Raw genomic sequence first — 19,453 nt, 5'->3', positions numbered from 1 at the left:
AGCAGCAGTTCAAAGGCAGAGTGGGAACGCTGTGCTGTTACTAGGGCTCGAACTGGCTGCAAGCCTGGACCATGACACTCACTACTGTCACAGTTTATCGTACTAACACACTGACCAATAGCCCAGCAAGTCACACACACGCACACGTATACACACTCACGCTGACTGCCAACAGTGATGTCAATTATAGACTATTACTGCATCATAAGCAAGTGACCGTGTAGAGTCAAGAACTAAAAGCGACTGGCCTGGAAGGCCACATTTAACACCAGGGGGGGAAAGTAACAAAACAATTTGGGGCTTTATGACAACACTATAAGACCTAAATCCCAGATGATAGGTTTTTGCCGGGTTTTTTTTTTAAAAACAAGATCTCCCGAAAATTGGGTTCGGACATTTTTGCCCAAATTGGCCGATCGCACCCGGCGTGAAGAACGCAGCAAAAGATGGCGCGAGTTCGCCACGTACATAGTGTGTCATTCACATGGGCGGAAATCTACCCCGAGAGTCGGAGAAAAGCGAGGTGAACAGGAAAAGGCGGCGTGCACTGGATATCATCGTCGTTGAGCTAATATGAGTTGCATTGTGGCTGTGAAAGGTAGGTCAGGGGAAGGTCAGCAGCCCTGTTGGCTCTGCCTTATCTGGAGTGGTGCAACACGCAACGCACGTACGCACGCACGCACGCAGTAAGAAGTAGCTCCGCTCTCTCAACTAAACCCAAGTCAAGTCAAGTCTGCCTCAGATCCTTAATACATTCGGTATGACGGCATTGCGTCACTGGCGTATAACTCAGAGCTTCAGTGTGTGTGTGTGTGTGTGTGTGTGTGAATACGCCCATAAAAGTTGAAAAGGCAGTAAATGCTTTATGTTGAGCAGGCGTGTGGGTGTCTTTCTTCTTACTATTAGCTGCCAGCTAATACTATAAATGTAAATGAGACGGAGTGTGTGTGTGTGTGTGTGTGTGCGTGCGTGCGTGTGTGTCCATAAAAAAATGAGGCAGGCAGTCTGAATCCAGATTTTCCAGTCAGTGTTACTGCACTCCTGGCAGCCAGAGAAGACAGACACACAGTCATCCCGCCCGCGCGCTGCCAAATCGTCCACGTCCTCCGTGCCTCACATCTGTCCGCAGTGAGACACACGCGCACACACACACACACACACACACACACACACACACACACACACACACACACACACACACACACACACACACACACACACACACACACACACACACACACACACACACACACACACACACACACACACACACACACACACACACACACACACACACGCGCGCAACAAAGGGTCACGTACGCTCGCATACGAGCAAGCGAAAGGTCCACGGATCCCACCCGCGCGACTGCACCAAAAGTGTGCGTTTACTTTGCAAACTCTTCCTGAATAAATCATGCATACTTGAAAAAATTTAATCACATTTCAATGCTTAAAAAAAAAAAAAAAAGGCATCCTCTTCAAGGTCAACGTGCCAGTGCTCTTGTATAGAAAAATGAAAAGACTCAGTGAGAAAGTTTTTCTCCATTTTCTCTTGCTTACGCCTCAGCTGTGTAAAAAAGCCAACCGGCTGAAACCGGTACCACACGTCAATATCGGATTGGAGTGAATAATTGTTCTTCTTATCTCCACGATCCAGGTTGTCAGAAAACAAAGAGCAACGAGTCCGAGTGGCTCATCCAACTGTATGCTTGTCATATTGACATAAGTGGCATCACATGGAAGAGTCTTGAGGTGTAATTCCTCACAACTGGATATGCACACGCACGCACGCACGCACGCACGCACGCACGCACGCACGCACGCACGCACGCACGCACGCACGCACACACACACACACACACACACACACACACACACACACACACACACACACACACACACACACACACACACACACACACACACACACACACACACACACACACACACACACACACACACACACACACACACACACACACACACTTACACTTCTGATCCCTCAGGATTTGGCAGCTCCAGCAGCAGTGACAGTGAGACTGTGTTGGCCTTTGAAGTCAGGAGTCAGTAAACCTCTGGGAAATGGGCTCCCATTCCCCCCCCCCCCTCATTATGAAGTCAAGAGAGGAGCTTCTGGCTATAATGATCTATTCAAAAAGCCTTAGGGGCCTTTGTATTACGCTAGGACCAAAGATCCTATCTTCTTTTGGGGAAGTGGTCGCTAATTTCAAAAAAGCATCAGTCACTCGTCGCGAGTCTTTTTAAAAGCTTCCCGTCATCTCAGCTGACACAAACTGCACTGTTTGGGATTAAGACTCTGGGTTTTAAGCAGATATTCTGACTTAACAGAGTGGAATTGAGGAAGTCCATCATTCTTAGAAATACAGAAAGGGGGGGGGGGGAGATTTTTGACATTTTGCTGAGAAGAAAAAAATTCCTTTTGCTTGGAGCTACGCACAACCCCACATCGCTGAGCCCCACCCCCACCCCACAAGGAAAATCCTCCGGGACAAAAATGGCAGCAACAAGGACAAACGACAAGGCCGAAGAAGGGGAGAAAAAAAAAAGGGCAGAAGAGAGTGAACATTTGTCATCCCTTCACCTCAGAATTCTCTTTTTTACCCCGTCTAATGTGCAATCCATCATCGTCCCCTTTCTTCATCATAACCAGACCAGGCGGATTTTGGGTTTCCTGGCGACGGGCCGAGAAAAAAAACAAAAGACGGAGGACTTCAAACGCGGACCATTACAACATGAGAGCAGTCCGACGGCGCTTCGGTGTGTGATTGATATTCTGTAGGTGTGCGTGTTGGGGTCGGGTGTAAAGGAGGGCAGGCGGAGGCCGACGCTGGCACCCTGAGCTGTAAGCCCTGGCGCCCGGGGGTAACGTAAGCTGCACCCCCCCCCTGATTCTATCTATGATGGATACCTCAGATACCTCCTCCCCTCTTGACGGCCGGCCTCAGGATGAATCTTAACACCCAACTTCAATCTTCACCTCCTTTGCCCTCCTTATAACCATGCACGCCAGAAAATGTGCCATCGGATCTCCGTGAGCGCAACAGAAACAAGCTGATGTGGATCGGACTGTTGCTTCATGTGGTGGGGACAACTGCTGTCATCCTTTAATTTAGAGAAACAAAAAGGGGGGGGGAGGGGTTTTCATCAGCTAGTTCCCAGGTTTGAGTCTTACACAAATAGGTACAAAGGAATTATAGAATTCAGCAGTTGATTATTTTCTCGGTTAATCTTTTTTTGTCACATGATAAAATGCAGATGAAAACATGAACTCCTTGGCAGAGATAATTCAAGCCTTCACTTTATCTGATCAACTTTTACAGATCAGAAAAAGGCAAAGATGTGAAATTCAGATCATATTAGTGATGTGCAAACGGTCATTACAAAAAAAAGACACATTTATGAGATGATTACCAGGACAGAAAAAGGAAATCTGCATATTATCATCCGCTAAATTAAAAAATCAATACCGGGTGTATGACGTGTTGTATAATGATTGTAAGGAGTCTGCCAGAGAGAGAGAGAGAAGAAGAAAAAGAGAAATCAAGGAAATAAGGAACAACAAAGTCCCAAAATGTTCCCTGTGCGACTGAAAGGGCAGATGACGGAGGGATGACGGAGGAGGAAGAGTGAGTCCGTTTGTTGTGATTTTCCTGGCTCCGCTCCACAATCTCTGAACTTCAGCTTCCATGTGTTTTGATGCCCCGATGTGTGTCAAGCTCGTACCGCACATGCACTATCTGATCCTCCGGGTCATGTGAACGTAATCAAGGCTGGAAACATGTGAGCCGTGTGTGTGCATGTGTGTGTGTGTGAGAGAGAGAGAGAGAGAGAGAGAGAGAGAGAGAGAGAGAGAGAGAGAGAGAGAGAGAGAGAGAGAGAGAGAGAGAGAGAGAGAGAGAGAGAGAGAGTGGAAACACAAAGAACTGCTTTATATTTGAGTTTCCTAAATATAGACATTATGTTAATAGAAAGTTTTTACCCAGCAGTGACGTGATTTTCCAAATTGTGTGTGTGTGTGTGTGTGTGTGTGTCTTGGCCCTAGAACTGTGGGAGTGAGATTATCAACAGCAACAACACAGTCCAAGGCCGTCCCCGAGGACCTGACCTCTAAAAAAGCCACTCATGGTTCCCAGGAGCGGTCGGCCCACGCGGGCCTGTGTCGCCAGATTGGGTTGTTGGTTTTTTCTATTGTGCCTTCGAACTCTACACGACGTCGCTACGAATAAACCAGAGAGCCACTGCTTAATCACAGCGTTACAATGACGAAATTGCAGTGTCATTACGCACACGGAGACCACATCTGTGTCGTCAACACGCAGTTCTGTGTTTGCGAGACGAATTCTTTTAAGATCTCGGTCTCTAATCAGGAGGACACAATCAAAAAGTGCAGCCTGGGAAATACCAGAGCACGGGATTGTCTTATTATTATGGTCGTAGTTAATTTGACCTTATAGTATGTTGTCGTTCTACACTCACTGTAACTTCTAAACAATCTATTTTGAAGAATAGAATAAAATCCCAAACGGAAAATCTGTCCGTCTTCATAAAATATATTAAGTTGACGTGCAGTTCCTATGGAGGACTAAAGGAAAAAATATCTATCATCAGAAGAAGAGATTGGCTCTTCTGCTGCAAAACTCCAAGAGATCTTTTTTAATTACCAACAAACAAAAAACGTTTAAAAGCCTAAGAAATTCACATTTTAGGGGCATTTCATGTCTTTCAGTGATGCGACTGTGCAGCCCACCAGGTGAGTAGTGATGCTGATAGCGACTTCACGGAGCTGATCAGGTATCGGATACGAGATGACGAACCACTGAACTTGTGCTAGCGAAAATAAAAGAGCTCCAAAACTTGTTGCGAAGATTCAAGATTTGGCCTGAAAAGAAAATTCCAGTCAGAATCGACAGAGATAATTAATGATGAAAATAGTTACGCAAATCAAGTCGGTCTTAAACTAAAGCTCACGTCCCGTGTGGATATTGAAAACCTTGTTCTGTGTAATCGCTTCTCTTGAAGTGTTGCGGGAAATCATCACAGTGTTTCTGAGCAGAAACGTGTTCTGAAGTTCACCCGAAGCGGTGAGGCTATATCTTCCAAAGATGCATATCATTTCCTTTTTGTGTAAATATCCCTCTGACTCAATAAGCAAATACTGTCTCAGAGCACAAGGAGGGCAATTGCTCAACACGGCTGTAACTATAGCGATGGACAGATTACATTCTGCACTAACTTTGGACAAAAAAACCAACTAAACAAAGCCCAGAGAGCTAGAGCATGAAAAGAAAAAAGAAAAACTTGCAAAGAAAAGATAAATGAAAAAGAGTCGAGTCGACGTGCAGGTGATGTGATCCACAGCTGCAGCCGAACAACACGAGGCCTTTGACTCAGTGCAGTTCAAACGCATAGCAGGAGAATCACCTCACTGATGAAAGAACGCCAATGATATCAAACTACCACATCTCAGCTCTCCCAGGGGGCCCTGACACACACACACACACACACACACACACACACACACACACACACACACACACACACACACACACACACACACACACACACACACACACACACACACACACACACACACACACACACACACACACACACACACACACACACACACACACACACACACACACACACACACAAAATCATATAATAAAACACTGATGGCTCTCACAGGAGGAAAACAACCTCCAGAGTAATGGTTGTAATGGTGAGAGAATGAAGATATTTATATCAGCATAACAGTAACACACACACACACACACACACACACACACAAGCGAGAATTCCAGTCATTCAGTCGGGATCAAAGACGGTGCCTCTGATATCTCTGGTGTTCGGCCCCTGAGGGGCCCGAATCTGGACAGATGAGAAGTCAGAGGAGGAGGATGTGTGTGGGGGAAAGAGAGGAAGAAAGTGCTGTCAAAGACAGTAGAGGGAGATACAGAAGAGCAAAAAATTATAAAATGCCATATTCCTCAACACGATAATCCACAGTGAAAATGGAAGAAGACAAGTTGTTATTGTCCTTTACCATTTCATCCCTTCATCCAAGGACCACAAATCAAAGAACAGTAACAGTAGAATATCTAAAGGCTGACGCACACATACTGACATCTGTGCCGACAGAACAGAAAAGCAACAGGTGTGACATTTCTTGGAAAGGTTTTTTTTTATACTAAACAATTCAAGACATTTCTGGGCTCTCCGTCACAAGAAGAGACAAAGGGGAAGAAAAAAAAGACCCTCGTTTGAGGGATGTCTTCCGCCTCGGCACGACTCGCCTCTAACGACCGGTTGAAGTCGCTCTCATCTGTCTGGTGTCGGTGCATGATCCGGCGCCGTCTGTAACCATGGAAACCACAGGGATGTAGCGTTGCCATTCAAGGGAAGTGGACGGTATATTATATAAGACGCACGCACGCGCACACGCACACACACACACAAACACAGAGAAAAAGTCATCCAACTTGTGACCCTTTTTTTTTCTTCCCACAGAGCCTTGCTTCATATATTTACACATCTATAATCGGCTGCAGTTGGAAAAGCAACCACTCAACAAGAGTTGTTTGAGTTCAACATGTTGCTCAAGGGCAACGTGACCCGTTTACCCTCTGCCATACTTACCTTTCTCAAACCAGCCGTCCTCCGCTCATGAGCCCACGCCGCAGGTGTGCAGCGCCCCCGACATTAAACCTCTTCCCCTTCCTCCTTTGCAGGCCGGCGATCACACTCGTGTACGTGTGTCAAGGTTCAACCCAAGTTAACACCCTGTCACATCACTCCAAACGACCTCATTAATTGCCCTTTCCCACCAACGGGGAAACGGTTCAGGGTTAGTTGAACTTTGGAGCCGTCTAGAGAAACCGGCCCGCGTTTCAACCCTAGACTGTATGAAAAAATTGACGTAATGAAGCCAATGCAGGAGTACCTGAAGCCTGTATTCCCTGGAAAGACCAACAGAGGGCGACTCCACTGGTTGCAAAAAAGAGATCTTTGAGAAAATGACTACTCACTTGATTTATAACGCCAATAAACACTTTCCTGGGGATTTGATGGTCTTCTTTTTAATCTAATTAAGAGTAAAATATACGATAAAGCACCGCATACATTGGAGGGTGGATACAGCGTGATTGACGGTTGGTGGAAAAGGTAGAAATTCCGTGGATCTGGGTTGCTGAACGTAACAAAGGGGCGAAGGTGATATACAGATGGGATGAGTCAAGCCCGAACCATTACAAGCCTGCATGGCTATAAGACGGATAATTTGGATTAAGTCCACTTGGTTGAGCAGAGTGACAGAAAATGGGGGAGGTGGAGGAGGCAGAAAGGAATATAGAGGGTGACACAGAGAGAAAAAGGGACAGAGTATCGACTCGTGACCTACAATGGAGACAGCCCTGTCTCATATTAATTATATTTCTATCTGAATTTTTTGTATTAGTTACATTACAGTGGCAACTGTAACTGTGTGAATAAATGAATCGTGCTACATTTAATCGCTTGAGGAGGTTGTGATGGATGGATGGTGGGCGAACAAAGCACAGGACCGTGTTAATAAAGGCATAATTTCTCACGTGTCAAGTCACAGAGAGACGTTTTTTAACCTCCTAAACCAAATCGAGCGAGCACCGAAACATGACCATCACAAGTAGACGTTGTAGAAAGCAGATACTTTTACTAACCAATACTTGGTTAAAGCATTTTGTGACTTGCCGGACAACATTCATTTTGTTCACAGGAAATGCAATCTGGCTGCAATGACAAATTAATCATATAGAATTTTAAAGCAAAATTAGAAATTAGAATTTAAAACCTTCAGCATTTCTCTCCTTTGAAAGAGATGCAAACACACACACACACACACACACACACACACACACATATGTGCGAACACAGGGAAGCATCCAATGTCACGTAAAATACTTCCAGACTGTCCTAAGATTTTCCAAATGAGCGTCTACAAGAGAACCACTTGGTGAGGAAGGTTTTGAATGGAATGATCCCCTGGTTTATGGCAAATGCAGTTGCGCTGAACTCAACTGTGCTGTAGAGCCGCTTCACACACACACACACACACACATACAGAAACAAACATACACACTCTCACACACACACACACACACACACACACACACACACACACACACACACACACACACACACACACACACACACACACACACACACACACACACACACACACACACACACACACACACACACACACACACACACACACACACACACACACAGCCACTAGTGGTGAGACTGGCAGGCAGGAGGGAAGCTCGAGTGTGCTGGGATTTGACCGGTTCACCATATACTGGCAGCCAACAATCCACCACACACACACACACACACACACACACACACACACACACACACACACACACACACACACACACACACACACACACACACACACACACACACACACACACACACACACACACACACACACACACACACACACACACACACACACACACACACACACACACACACACACACACACACACACTTTGAAGTGTGTGTCTGTGTGTGCGAGCACAAGAGGATCCATGTGAGTTTGACCTTTTGTGTGTGTGTGTGTGTGTGTGTGTGTGTGTGTGTGTGTGTGTGTGTGTGTGTGTGTGTGTGTGTGTGTGTGTGTGTGTGTGTGTGTGTGTGTGTGTGCACCACAGGCCTTTGTATCCATTTACACTGTGTGTCTCTGCGTGAGCGATTGTGTTACACCGTCCTCCGAATGTGTACGTACGGGAGGGGAGTTGAAGACACAATATATAAACAACGGGGGGACTCCCTCGGCTTGTGTTTACCGACCGAGATAAAGGCCGCCATTCCTCTCTCACCACCAGCCTACTTCCTCCTCCGTCGCAGCAGAAAGAGGCAGAGATGCACTTAAGCCCTTGGCACTAGTCACGCCGATCTTATCTCGCCAATAAAGCCTCGTGAATGGGTTGAGATTGAACCGAGAGAGGGAGGGAAACAAGACAAGCGCAATGGGGTCATTATTTCCCCCCGCGTGGGAGACACTGCCATACCCTCTCTTCACTCTCCTCCTCCTCCCACATCACATGTTAATGTACTTAAAAACCCTTCACTCTGCCCCGAGATGCTGGCTGGCATGACAAACAGGAGCAAAGCCTGAAATAGTCCCCCCCCCCCCCCGTTTCCCAATGCCGCACCAGAGGTATTTCCGTGGTGAACGTTGGATGAAATAATTTACCCACATCTCTGTCTTTCTACTTCTCTCTCTGTGTGTGTGTGTGTGTGTGACTTTTGCCGGATTACTGTCAGTCTCCCTGTGCCGCCTCTCTTTCATGTCTCCTCACTCCTCCCCTCCTGCTCTATCTCTTCATTTCTCTGTTTCCCCCCCCCCTGTCTATTCCCAATCTGTGGTAGGCAGTGAGACGCATGGTCTACCCACACTGACCAATAAAAAGCAGCCCTTTGCCTCCGTCATATAGTCAGCCTGTCTGTTATACAGCTCAGGATGTTCCGGGGCCGGGACGTCCCGCTGCACAGAGCGTCTCGCTCGTGATGTCACGAGTTCGGCTTTGTCTCATGAACTTTTATTGTAAGTCGTCCTCCTCCTTGCTTGCAATCTTTCTAATGCCTCGCTCAGTCTTCTTCTTTTTTTTTTTACCCAAAGAAGTTGCTCACACACATTCACACCTTGAAGACCCTCGACCACAATCTGCCCCTACAAATTAAGAAAAATGCCATTAAACGCTTCTCACTGTCGCGCAGGCTTCGTCCGCTTCCACCGAGAGAAAAAAAAAGACACCGGGGAGGAGAGAAGTAATGAAAAGAGCAGGAGGAGTAACAGGGGCATAAAAAAAAAAAAGCAGCAGTTAAAATATTTTTAGATTCAGACCCATTCATGTCTCAAACCGGGGCCAAGGAGAACCACGCCGCCGAGACTCTGAATGTCTGTTTGTGAGTTAGTTACTTCTTCCTCCTCCTGCTTTCATCCTTTTTTCTTTTCCTCCTTCTCTCTTGGCAAGTGCCCTGCCACTGGAGGAATGCCTGGTTCAGATTCAGATGCGTGGAGATATAGATATATATATATATACGTGTGTGTGTGTGTGTGTGTGTGTGTGTGTGTGTGTGTGTGTGTGTGTGTGTGTGTGCGTGTGTGTAGAATCTGGACAAAGAGTGCCAGTGTGGACAACAGAGCCACTATCAACCACTCAGTGTGTGGCTGATTCATCGCACACAAATGCGACAAGAACACACACACACACACACACACACACACACACACACACACACACACACACACACACACACACACACACACACACACACACACACACACACACACACACACACACACACACACACACACACACACACACACACACACACACACACACACACACACACACACACACACACACACAAATTCCAGAGGGAGCGGTGACATTCGGACCCAAACCGGCCCCAATCAGCGCGTCCCACAGCGGAGCCAGTCAATGAGCGGCAGAGGATGATGGGAGAGATCTGTGAATCAAAGCGCCCGGCTTCAAGGTGGTTAGAAAGAGAGAGAGAGAGGCCATCGGGCCCGGTCCTCCTCCCACACACTCGCGTGTGAATCACCCCATTGTGGGCCGGGTTCGATTCCCCACACCGGGTGCTTCCGATTTCGGGGGACTCCTCTGTTTATGGGCTTTATTTTGACAACCACGTTGTCACGTTGTTAGGATTTTTTTTTTTTCTGAGTCTCGCCCCATGTTTGAACGGTGATTCACAGTAAGATTGGTCATATCTTTACATGTAGACATTTCTTGTGTATTCTTGTTTATGGCTCCATATCATCTCTGGTGTTCACACCACAGAACAATAGTAAAGGAATTGAAATATTAAATATATTAAGTGTCCAAGGGACAGGAAGCAGAGGCAGACAAACATTCATACAGGTTCGGAACATACTTCTTGAAAAAGCGAACTTCAAAAAAAACAAAAAATCATCATATTTTCAGTATTTGCTTCCACCTTGATCAACTGCCTCTTCTATGTTTACAACCTGTCTGCATATTCTGTAACTTATCACCTCCTAATTTTTATTTGGAAAGTCAACTTTTTGCAACAGATGATATTTATGATTTCTAAATATTAGCTCTCTTTTTGAGATGAAGATAAAATTTAAAGAGACCTAGTCCGGTGTGTCATTTCTCTTTTACAATATGACTTTTGTTCATGTGTTTTCGTGTGTGTTCATTTGTGCCGACTTGCACCCTAAGAATTCAGAAACTCCTTTGAACAATGTCATCAGAACTGATAGATGCAGATGAACACCGAGATAAACCACATCGCAAAGAGAAGCCAAGTTGTAATAAAACGGAATTGCTCTTTATGTCTTTGTGTATAGAGGTTGGATGCTGTCCATCCAGGACACTTTGCTCAATGAGAAGCAGATGATTTTTTACAAGGTTCTAAAAAAATACAAGTGAATGTTGTGACATATCAATATCAGGGAAATTGGTAATTACAGCCGATTTGTCGGTGTCATTCACCCCTCCCCTCGAGCCAGCCACCACTAAAACTATCAAGTAGTCAATCTAATCCAACATTTTCCTCCAGGGCAGAAGCCCACTTTATGGTTTACCACAAACCACCACATGCAAAAACAGAAGGTGAACTTCTTACAACTCAACTTCCAAGTATCTCCACGCTGCCTGTCTCCGACCTCCTCTATTCTGAGTCACTCTCTCTTCAAAATACAGAGAAAACGATAAAAAAGATACATGGACAGATATAGTCAATATGTCTTGGTTGATGCTTTATTAGCTTCCATACCTTTCTCTATTGTAAAATGAGATTTGTGGTGTGAAGGTTACAAGTAAACAACAATAATTGTTTGTATTTACACAGCACTTTCCAACTGAAGTGATTTACAGGGCATTTCAATCAGACAGCCCCCCAGGTAGCCCCCCAGTAAGTATATACATGTACAAAGTTCAGGAACATCCCTACATCTATATCAAAAAGAAGTGAGGCCACACATGAAGTATGATACAAAGGAAGTAGGTTCTCATGTGACCAAAATAAAAAAAGGGTCATATAAAGTAGGTGAAATTTATAAAAAAAACTATGATCTCATGTCAAGTGAATGTATACAGCTCTTATATATGGCAAATACCATACCAATGAAAAGAATCAATTCATTGGATTTTGAACAGATAAAAATGCAAAAGTATATAAAAGCTCATAAATGCAGAAATATACTTGACCGGATGAAACTAATTGAAACACCCTAAACTGAAATATATAACAATAAAAGAAGAACTTTTAAACGTAGGCCATCTTTTATAAGCTCATCATGAATGATATCTAAAAAGATATCAGATATAAAAGTTATTTTGACTAGAGAGGAGCACCTGGGGGTAAAAGGCTACGATAAACAAGCAACTTATTGGCTTATTGAGAGCGCACACACACACACACACACACACACACACACACACACACACACACACACACACACACACACACACACACACACACACACACACACACACACACACACACACACACACACACACACACACACACACACACACACACACACACACACACACACACACACACACACACACACACACACACACACACTTCTCACCATCACGCTCACACTTTCCCTGTCACGTCTTCATTTTTAGCAGCCGGCAGTGTTACATGGAATATGAGACGACCACCCACCCACACACACGCACACACACACCCGCATACATGCACACACACACACACACACAAACTTCCGGGAAATGTGAATGACTGTGTCACTAAAAGTGAACTGAAGACGGTCAACACAATAGTGCCTTGTACTGCAGTGATGAGTAACTCACAGCTTTAGCGTGTGTGTGTGTGTGTGTGTGCGCGCACACGCTTGGTTGTGTGTTGCGCCATGAAGGGCAGGCAAGCACATGTGTATGCGGAGAGCACCATAAATCACACCCTGAATCAATTAGAAAGCATAAATGTGAGAAGTCCTTCAGCAGTCGGAGGCCTGGTACACAGCTTAATGTCGGCTTGATACAGTCACACCACACCCATACACCAACACACACACACACACACACACACACACAGAGTTAGGGTGTGGGTATGATCTAGCCCATAATTACACATGAAAGTAATCCAAAAATGAACATAATTAAAATTTTGGATTCGACTGGATTCGGGATTCTGCGCGTCTTCTCCTGTTTGTCTTTTTGTCACTCCCCTCACATAAGACACACACACACGTGCACATTAAAAAAAAACCCCGCTTATTTACACACAGTAGCTGAGGTAAACAGAACCAGGGAGTTGTCCCGACTTAACCAGAGAGGTTTTCCGCCTCTGTTAAAATGCTGTTATGTAAGTGTTCTATTGACTGAACTCCTGTTGTATTTCACCTTGCATGTCTGTGCTGGTGCTGCATTCACAGACTCACACTCACTTCAGTGTCTGTGGATTTATGGAACTAGGTATATTGAATCCCTAGACTAAGAACAGTGAAAAGGGGGCTGCTAATAATGCATTCTATGATGTATTCGCATTTTTCCGTAGGGTATTTCCCACATCACCTTCTGTTAATTGTGATCTCGAAAACTGCAATCGAGGTTATTTTTGTCAGCAGTTCGAAAGGAGAAGAAAATACAGAAGTAAGAAGTGCTGCTCCTCATGACGTAATAAACTACAAACTTTAAACTCCATGTGTGAAGTGAATTTAATGGACTAATAATAACACCATGCTGTGTGTGTGTATTCTCAGAATTATCACCATGAGCAATGAGCAGTGATACATTTGAGGATTCCCTGGGAAGAATCATCCCGAGTGCACCTCTGGAAAAGCAGCAGGAAGCTTTAACCTGTTTCTGGACATCTAGGCAAATAAACAATGAATACATTTGAGCTAGGACTGATCGCACAGTGTAATGGCGATAGAAAAATGGCTCCGTCCGTGCTTATCTTGATCTATTAACTTATTCTCTCGGCCACCGGGACGCAGTTTTCGATGAAAAAATGCCGACTCGATTTTGCGGCACAAAGGAACAGCGTCACTTATTGCCCCCCAGTGATGAGAGTTGACAAAAACAACTCAACCTCACGAGAGTAAAAAAAACAGAATCCCGCTGAAGGATGCGTGATAGAAAAAGGGCTAAAACAGGAGTCAACCTCCGCTGGGAATTCGCTCCTGTGGAGAGAGCTCCGGTACCCGAGAGGCTTCAAGAACCACACGCAGTTTGTTTGTCTTTCTCCGAGATCAGTGCGTAACTCGTTAATACAACTGGATATTTATCTCGAGGTTATTTGTTCAAATTGGGATTTTTTTTCTTTTCTTCTGTTGTTTCCTGCTCATCTGATGTCTTTGTCTAGTTGTCATGGAGAATCTGAATCCAAATCCGTTGCTTTGTTGCTTCAGTCCCAACCCCCCCCCCCCCCAATATGAATATATAACTGACACAACACAGGAATGAAACGGGACGTTGCGAGTTCATCATTCACCTGTGACTCACCGATCCAGCCTCGATCTGTCTGAACTAAACCACCACAACCGCAGTCATTACCCCGGGACACCGGGACACTCCCAGTGTATTCCAATGGGATACTATGCTGTGCTCAGCACTTGCTGTCCTTGCACACCTATGTGAGGAGTGGATAAAGCCCAGATTATTATCGCACATACACGCGTGCACGCCCATACACGAACACGCGGCTCCGAATTTGCACATCGCGGCGAAGCTCGGGAACAACGGGCCCCCGTGAAAAGACGCACATCTGTGACGGGAGCGGGAGAAATCCGCGGCTCGAGCAAATACGGTCGCGAAACGGACGCACGCTCTCATTGTCGCCCACTCGTCCACCCACAGGCCGTCCTTGATTGGAGACACGGCAGCTGATCAGTCGACGTGTCTGGAAGTTGAAATATATATTTTGAAAAAACGACCTCCTCCGCAATGTGTGGATGAAAGGCAGGGAGAACAGAGAGGAGACGCCGAGTCTCTGACAGGAAGATTAATGGTGTGAAAAAACAAAACAAATTGGGAAGACAGTTATCCAAACGCTCCGTCGTTTAAATCGGTATCAGCGGCCATTTGAGAAATTGATAATGACGGGAAAAGGCAGCATCTGTTGGCAACCTGTCATTGTTTCAATATGAGAGACGGCAGCTCTGCCTCTGGTAAAAGACGACGAGTGCTGATCACCCGAGTGAAGAATGTCAAATGTATGACCTCTCCGTCTCGCTCTCTGTCTCTCCCTCCCTCTCCCCTTGAGTGTGAGCTGACTGATTTCCCCCCTGTGGGTTGGGATTCCTGGATATGTTTACACGCGGAGTAGATGTCTGGCCCCAAGCGAGTTTAACATCATGTTTCACACCGGCGAAGCTTTTTCTTCTCCATCGCTCCGTCCGCGACGGGGAGAGCAAAACTTCATCTTGTTTATTTATCACATTTGCAGTCACGTCTCTTTAGCACACACACACACACACACACACACACACACACACACACACACACACACACACAGGTGTTAAATTACTACTCTGATGATTAATCCATTTGTCGCTCAACCAAAATTAATCACACGCTTGATTGATTATTATTGATTACTCCTTGAAGTTACTCTTGAGGGCGAAAAAAACAAGCATTTCTTTGCTCCGGTGTCACATTTGTGACAATTAGCTGCTCTTCTTGTCTTATTCGATGGTGCACTTGATATGTTTGGATACGAAACTGTCATTGGTACTTTTTTTGATGATTTTCTGCATTTTTTTTTTTGACCAAACAAATGACTTCAATTATTGATGAGGAAAAACTGCTGATTAATAAATAATAGGAAAAAATAATCAGAATTAGTATCAGGAGAAAGAAGCATGATTTGTGCATCACTACCATTTGCGGTGGTACAGACCACTAAAGCACACACGCACACACACACACACACACACTTCCACATTCTCCACAGTTAATGCAGCAAGGTCTTTGTGTTCTTCCAAGAGTCAGCGTGTTCAGCCAGGCTCGAGTTACAGCAGACAAAATCATCTCACTCCTCTCGCTCTCGCTCTCTCTCTCTCTCTCTCTCGCACACACACACACACACACACACACACACACACACACACACACACACACACACACACACACACACACACACACACACACACACACACACACACACACACACACACACACACACACACACACACACACACACACACACACACACCTCCTGAACAGGCCAGGCGAGAGCATTGGTTTGTTGCTCTTCTGACGTGTCCGGTCTGACTCATTCCCGTCACTCCCCACTGTCTGTAAGGGCAGAAAATGAATGGACCTACAGCAGAATGGACTCTCTGCCAAATCCCACATTTGTCTGCGCTGCAAAAGTGTCACTGAGCCCCATGTGCTGGGAAGGAGGAGAAGAAGAAGAAGAAGAACAAGAAGAAGAAGACGGATTCTCAACTTTAGATATTTGGAAAATAGAAGATAGAATAAAGATAAAGCAATGTGCAGGATCAACAGCATGTTGGAGTCAGCAATCTTGACAAAACACCCACGAGAACTGTAGCTCCAAAGGCAGAAAATACAAAGAAGTAGGACAAATGGAAAAATGCACTTGCAGATTCACGGCTTAACAGGACGGTAGTGAAATCAAATGATGAAATGGATGGATGCATTAAAAAGGAGACTTGAATAGTCAATGCATCGAAAGAGGGGAGAACGTTCGAACTTCGGAGCACGACGACATTTACTGATTATAGTCCGTCTACTTGCTTTGACATGAAGTGGACTTCAGGGCAACAGCAGCGTTTACACCGTTCAGAACCGCCGAGGTCATTATGGGTCATCACGAAAATACAGGACACCAAGCTGACTTAAGATGTTGCTCAAAGTGTGCGTGTGTGCGCGCGTGTGTGTGTGTGTTGCGTCTATTCTAGGAGAATTCCAGAGGGGAGACCCTGTGACTGACCCCCACCTCAGAGGATCTGAAAGGATATCACCAACTGGACACACACACACACACACACACACACACACACACACACACACACACACACACACACACACACACACGCACGCACGCACGCACGCACGCACAGAGACACAAACACATGATGGGAGTGTTAAAGGACACACACACGTTCATACACAAGGCGACACACAGCCCTAGATACACGTCTGTTGATTTATGTTTCTCTTGTTCTTGTTGTGTTTTCATACTAGAACACTAGAATAATGTAACCTCGCCTTAGTCCGTCACTTGACCACTAAAACTCATATTCTACTTTGCCAATTACACCAATAGTTGGATCCAAGTATCCAAAAACAAAGTATCCAGACAACAAACTCCCATCTTGGAGTCAGTATCTTCAATCTAGTCAGAATATATATATATATTTTGAAACACACACACACACTTGGGTTTAGGGAGTTGATTCGACAAGATGCCAGTTACCTGATCATACTTCCTAAGATCAGCCTAAGAGAAATACATAATAAAAGACTTAACCAACATGAACCGGTTATTTTTATGAGTATCATATTTCCAGTGTGGCTGCTTCAATGATCTGTACAACAATCTGCTCGTCCAATCTCCAAACTTCCTTTGACCCCACAACACAATCCCTTAATCGACTGAGCTGGCACGCGCTCGCGCGCGCAAGCCGGCACGCACCAAAACGCGCGCGCGCAATCAGAAATACTCCAATACACACACTCACACACACACATTCTCACACACACACACACACACACACATTCTCTCACACACACACACACATTCTCTCTCTCACACACACACACACACACACACGCCCTGGTTATCTCACAAAAGCCCGCAGCAGAGGAGGAACCGTGCGTCGCCGCGAACACTCGGTAAAGTTGCCGAACGGAGAGGAAGAAGAAACCACTCCTCCTGACACCATCTCCTTACCTTTTTCTCTCTCTGCGTGTGCTTGTTGTTTGTTTGTTTTTCTCCCCTCCCGCTCCTTCACTGCCTCCTTCAGCCGTTTCCCCCCCCAAAAAAGACTCTGTCACGACGAGGGCTCGCCGCGCACTGCGAAACCAAACGGCCGCTTCTTCTTCGTCTGCTTCTTCTTCTTCTTCTTCTTCTTCTGCTTCTTCTTCTTCTGCTTCTTCTTCTTCTTCTTCTTCTTCTCTGTTACCGGGCAGCGGACGTGTGCGCCGACATGCAGCTTACTCCGTGTGCGTGTGCAGGCGTTTGTGCGTAACCGCGCGCGCGGGTGTGTGTGTGTGAGTGTGTGTGTGTGTGTGACAGCTCTCGGAGAGAATGAGCAGAGAGAGGAGAGAGAACCGGGGAACTCAGGGGGAGTTCCCGTCTCACGGGGCGGGGGCTCGAGCAGACTGACAGGCCGACTGCATCCACACACACGCTGCACACTGGACCGCTGCACACAGTGGTGAAAGGACGTTCTCATCATCCACGATCTTTGATGGACACGTCAACAGACAAGGGCCTACAGCCTCAGAAATATTTGATATTGCTACAAATGATGGCTACAACTGACCACTATTGTCTCTAACGATTAGTCTACTAATACTTTTTCAATCGGTTCATCATTTAGGCTACAGTGTGTGAGTGGCAAGAAGAAATGCACATGTGTGGGCTTGTATGTGCTTATGTATGTATGTATTTAAACAGTATGAATCGAAAGCATCACAGGGGCGATGTATACGCTGCATGCGCATTCCTTGTATATAGGCTGCTATTTTAACACACACTACTGTATAGGTCCCCCCACTAATTGTATACATAACATAAAAGATCACGGACTTAGTGCTTTTCTGGGTCTATGGCATGAATGATTTTGGTTTCGCCTTCAGTGCACGTATCCATCATTGAACAATGTAAGGCTCTTGTATCAACCGCAGTCAAAGTGTGAGATTCATGCCCCGGGCCCCCTTCAATCGATCAATGAATTATGATAAAACAGCGAGCAGGTATAGTTTAGCTGCCGTACACAACTAATTTGGTGCAAGTGCAAGACCTGTGCCCTCAAAATCATCGGTGTTTCTATGGAGACCAGGTAGTCGAATACAGCATGGACTGCACATACAGTATGAGTTTATAAAAGTAGACGAGTAGATTTTTTTTCAGTTAGATGGGTAGCTGCCAGTAACACCCACACAATGACTTCAGGTGGAGAACAGTGTTTGTTTTTAATGTTGTGTTAATAGAAAAGGATGGAAATCTAGAGACATGACCACTGCTTTTTAAATGCACATGGACGAAAAGGGTCGATGGGACTCTGTGTCCTCCATCAATGTTATGAGAGGCAGTCGATGACGCCGGCGCCGCTTGACCGTAAACTCTAAACCACAGTTTTAGCAGATGACCTAGGAGGGGGGGGAAAAACGGCTAAAACGGGATATGGCCCTGTGGTTGCATCGCAGGCGGTGTG

The 19,453-nt window shown here is 45.6% G+C and overlaps 1 protein-coding gene across 1 annotated transcript in view; it reads right to left on the bottom strand.

Annotated features, from left to right (window-relative positions):
• Nucleotides 1-18,310, bottom strand: part of ppp2r3a (protein phosphatase 2, regulatory subunit B'', alpha) — a 55,298-nt gene extending 36,988 nt beyond the window's left edge. The window contains exon 1 of the mRNA XM_035610259.2: nt 17,965-18,310. The gene's annotated coding sequence lies outside the window, so the exon portion shown is untranslated. The remainder of the gene's footprint in view (nt 1-17,964) is intronic.
• Nucleotides 18,311-19,453: the final 1,143 nt, after the last annotated feature.

Source organism: Scophthalmus maximus, chromosome 15 (genome assembly GCF_022379125.1).
Source record: "Scophthalmus maximus strain ysfricsl-2021 chromosome 15, ASM2237912v1, whole genome shotgun sequence".
Taxonomy (NCBI): domain Eukaryota; kingdom Metazoa; phylum Chordata; class Actinopteri; order Pleuronectiformes; family Scophthalmidae; genus Scophthalmus; species Scophthalmus maximus.
This window is presented reverse-complemented; position numbering and strand designations above follow the sequence as displayed.